At 41.6% G+C, this 5,128-nt stretch overlaps 1 long non-coding RNA gene across 1 annotated transcript; it reads right to left on the reverse strand.

The window, feature by feature from the left end:
- Positions 1-2,149: 2,149 nt before the first annotated feature.
- Positions 2,150-4,929, reverse strand: LOC123057432 (uncharacterized). Its single transcript, XR_006426841.1, has 3 exons — positions 4,775-4,929; positions 4,119-4,330; positions 2,150-2,294 (listed from the first exon to the last, which is right to left on the reverse strand). It is a non-coding gene; the product is annotated as an uncharacterized lncRNA (long non-coding RNA).
- Between the last annotated feature and the right edge of the window lie 199 nt (positions 4,930-5,128).

The raw sequence follows: 5,128 nt of genomic DNA on the forward strand, positions 1-5,128 counted from the left end.
TTATGCAGGATGAAGATGTCCGAAATGAGAAAAGCTGGACGCTATGGCATTGGGTTCATTGACCCAAATACCATTAATGAAGAGACATGGTCATATGAACATTATAAACAAGAAATAGAGAATAACATGCTAGAGTTCTTGAAGCGCCTCATTACCAATGCAGATATACTACCACTACAAGAAATATGTCAACTTGTGACCTTGACTATTGGTCAATGAAAGGTCATTGTTTTTCATTTCCGACCTTTTTTAACCAAAAACAAAAGGTCAAAAGCTGGCGGTCATAAACTGAAATTAACGACCTTCTCTATGAGAAGGTCGTGGACATTTACGACCAAAATATGCCTATTGTTTTGTTTTGTCACTAGCAGCCTCCCCAAGCCACGTAGGCATCCGACGTGGCAATCTGATGTGGCATAAGATTCAGCCCGGTCCAATTCAGTTTTCTACATGAGCCTAGCCCAACAATTCGGCTTTTTTAATGTGTTTTTTTCCTGTGTTTTTATTAGCTACATGGGTCTGACCTAGTAATTCAACCCATGTATTATTTTTTAGGCAAGCCCTTTTAATATATGTATTTTATGTTAATTTCAGTAAGCTACATGGGCCTGGCCTACAATTTGGCCTTTTTATTTTCTAGCACACAACATTTTGCAATCAATTTATTTTTTATTTCCAACTTTTGTTCCCAGCTCCGGTTTACAGATGGGTCCCAAATGTCAGGTTTTTCATGACTTATTAATAAGCAATATATATGTATATATCAAACAGACAGAAGAGAGAAAGCATATGAAAATCTTCAAATAATAGCTAAAATAAGTTTATTATAATATGCTATACAGAACAGAACACGTGAAACTACATACACTCATTCACATCACAACAACCAGTTTTCATACAATCATTCACATCACATCAACCAGTTTAACCATCGAATCTTGCATACTCAGGAACTTCAAACTTCACCCAGATCCACACAATCATAAATAATGGGATCTACAAATAGACCACTCTACCAGTACAAAAGCTAGCTGCTCTTCAACATGGGTAGAAGTCCTCAACGGAGTTCCATTCACCTACAAGAACAGAATGGAATATCAAGTACTTGCATTCTTCAAGAAGATTACAACCAACATATATATGTACGGGGACATCAGGAAAGCTGATGGAGCAAAATCAAACAACAGATAAATCAAGTAAACAGACCATTTGGAAAAAAATATACTACCAGGCTTGAACATGAGCATAGAAAAGAAAAGATGATTTCAGTGAAATTAAAACTGCCAATGAAAGCTGAATAACAGTTCAGCTGATTAACTCCTAGTATGGAGGAATATCACAAAATTAAACAAGATGGTCGTGCAAGTTTCTATACAAGTATTCGTGATTACGGTTTGTTATCATCGTCTAAATTCTCCAACATGCACAAAATTAATTAATATATCTGAATGTGCTACCAATGAAGCAAATTCTAAAAGATACACGGACAGGGCTTAATTGGCTAACCATGTCATTCTATAAACACACAGCAAACTCAATGATAACGTGTATAGTTATTACCATATAGTTTCTATATGAGTATTCATGATTTCCTTTTGTCATCGTCGTTTAAATAGCTTGGCGAACATTGACAGCAAAGAAACAAAAAATTTAAGTCAATACCTTTGTGAGCATGTAGTAGATTGTTCACATCCTTATGAAATACATGGCAAAGAAGCTTTACCATGTAGACAAACACCCACTAACTCAGACGCTACAGGTGCTTGTTTCATCATGTTACAAAGGAGAAGCACAAACCACAACTTTACTCCACACACACACACACATACACGCACACAGACCAGTAGATCAACAGGAGGACATAGATTAGACCAAATCCACATAAACAAATCCATACACATAGCAGGATAACTGGATATTGGCCAATTGGTTTGATCAGGAGCAACAGTGCATATTTTCCCTAAACCTAAAATTGCCATAGTGCGTAAATCATGCCACTGGTCAGAGCACAACACCACAATCACCAGTACAAGGCCACCAGAAGCACCACAGAGAGGGATAGAGCTCACCTAGGTGGTTTGTAGCCAAGGAAGAAGCACAGCCGGTCGCGGTTGCGGCAGACTTACTTGCAACGCATATGCAGATCCTTGGGGCTTGTTGTCTTTACGAACACTTCATCCCACAAAACAACTCCCTTGGCTGCCATGTCACATGCTTCTACTGCCTTGTCCACCATGTCATAGATGCATCCAGAGTAGTTGGACTGAGATCCTCCAGCAGAGGGGCACAACCAACTAACATACAAAAGGAGAAACGGTCACTTTAAACGGTAATAATATTTTAGGTCTGGCTAGTACTAAAATCAACAGCATCTGACTCTATATAAAAAATCAACAACATGTTGTAACAGTACGACTGTGCTCCCAATCATAAACAACAAGATTTGGGACATTTATCATGCCAACAATACCACTAGTAGTAGTACCAATGTGTTAACAAAATTTAGGCCAGTAAACCAGGACAAAGCCCCTGCTGCTCTCAAACAGTAGGTCACCGCCATAAGCTTTGATTTCTGGCAACTAGGGGAATTGGATCAATTGCAATTCAAGATGGTGCATTATTTGCTAGTGGCAAAGCAGGTTCGTTTTTACTGGGTACTAACAAAGTTGGTTTTTACTAGGTTGCGGCATAGTAAGTTGTGACATTTAAAAAAACAGTAAGAAAACCAGCGGCGGCTGCTCCAGCCCGCTGCTCTCCTCCTCGACACCGCCACTGTAAATTTTGCTAGCAATCATCAGCAGCAAGTACAGAGTAAACTGGGACTTTGTTGTAGCTACAGAAACTGAAACAACACACACATCATGGAATTTCATATCATAGCCAACAAATATTTTACCGGAACACAGGGTGTTCTTCTCCGTATTTTAGAAACATGCAAACAAAGGTTTCAGTACAAACAAACAAGTGGAGTAGACAAATTTCAGAACAGAATGTGTTCGCACCGTTTGGTTTATGTGCTTGGTTTATTTAAACAGAAGTTTCTGTACAAATAGACAAGTGGAGTTAAAAAATGCAGAAACTACATAAGCTGCACATTCAGGTTGTGATACTCCCATCTTCAGTATATGCATGTTGTGATACTCCCATCTTATGCAATTTGACTCGCAGAACAAGAACAAAACTGATTTTGAACATTCGATGCAAAATACGGTAAATACGTCTTGTATCTACTCCTTGGCTACTGCTATTTCAACTGTAAATTTAGCCAGCAATCATCAGCAGCAAGTACAGAGTAAACTGGGACTTTGTTGTAGCTACAGAAACTGAAACAACACACACATCATGGAATTTCATATCATAGCCAACAAATATTTTACCAGAACACAGGGTGTTCTTCTCTGTATTTTAGAAACATGCAAACAACGGTTTCAATACAGTCAAACAAGTGGAGTAGACAAATTTCATAACAGAATGTGTTCGCACCATTTGGATTATTTGCTCGGTTTATTTAAACAAAAGTTTCTGTACAAATAGACAAGTGGAGTAGCATGTGTTTACTTTGCATGCTCAAGGTACACTAGTCTGATGAAAACAATATGCTCGAGGTAAATTAGCTTGCATGCTCGGAGTACATTCAGAAATTCTGAACAACATCAAATTGGCTAAATAACTTGGCCTAGAACACCAATATTAAAGTGAATTTATGAGAGCAGTACATTCATGAAGTTCTACTCTGAATTTTGACTTTCTTTCTCTGAATTTTCTGCAGCGGGGTAATATCTCAAAAGAAAACAACACTGTAAACAGGCAATTGACTAAAACCCGGAGTACTATGATAGGGAATACCCACATTCATTTCAGAAATTGGTGTTGGACATACGACAACCCCTTGAAGTACACCTAAATTTATACTGAATTCCTTGCTCTATGACTAAAACCCGGAGTAGAAACATAAGGAATTGAAATGCCTGCATTCATTTCAGCAAGAAAACTAGTAGATCTTGGAGGTTGAAGCACTAAGATTAAGGAGTAACTTAATCAGAAGGGCCTAGCAAGCTAGCACAAGCATCAACAGCCGTTTTAATCAATTAGAAGGGCAGGAGTAGCTTAATCAATACCCTTATCCGTGAATTACAGGTAGGACTCAATATTGGAGGTTCGTGTTGGGCTCTTGGTGGCGCTGCCAGCCTGCCGCCTTCCCTTGGCGCTTGAGTAGGCCGTCAACTCCTTGTTGTACGCCATCCTCATGTTCATACTCATAGCAAGGGCGGCAGACCAGGAGGGCGCACTCATTGCAGGCCTGACCACCTGCGCCTTTCAACTCCTTACCCTGCATCAGCAAGATCAAAACAAGGTTAGTATACAACCCTACGAAATTAACACAACTTGCCAGGAGACACAGCAATTCCTCATGTATTCATTGATGCTACGTGAGGAAATCATCTGCTTGGCTTAAAGTTGAGACTATGATCATCAATGAATACTAAACAAGGTCCCAATATATCAGTGCGGTCTGGAACAGAAAAATCTCTTAATTGCTCCACCAGTCGTCAATTAACAGAGAGGGAAAATGCGCCAAATAAACAAATCCAGCTTGCAACTACGCAACACCCGCTGTTACCCCTAATCTCGCAACCTAGATCCACTGCCTCGCGCGTGCCAGATCGACCGATGCGCGCACCGCATGAAGGAGCTGTGACGAGCAGAGATGACACCGAAACATTAAGGCGTCGAGGCAGGCAGGAAGGGTGAGAGAGGGGGGAGACAGACGTACCCATCATGGTCGGAGATCCGCGGTCACCATGGCCGGAGATGGACGGATGCCAGCGCGCGTGGTGGAGGCCGACGAAGAACCGACATCGTGGTTCAAGCAGTAGATGACGGCGTCGTGGTTGAAGCAGTAGACGATGCAGTAGCAAATCACCAGGGCCATCGCGGCAGGATCCCTCGAGAGAAGGTGGGTGCAGATCCGCCGTCGGTGCCCCGTCCCCATCCATCCATGGGCGATGGGTGGGTTTCGGCCGCTGTTGCCACATCCGTAGATCTCAGGAGGAAGGGAGGGAGGGAGGTCGCCGGTGGGGGTGGTAGTCCGCCAGCGGCGGGATTGGAGAAGAGTCGGGGGAGGGAG

This window comes from Triticum aestivum, chromosome 3A (genome assembly GCF_018294505.1).
Source record: "Triticum aestivum cultivar Chinese Spring chromosome 3A, IWGSC CS RefSeq v2.1, whole genome shotgun sequence".
NCBI lineage: Eukaryota > Viridiplantae > Streptophyta > Magnoliopsida > Poales > Poaceae > Triticum > Triticum aestivum.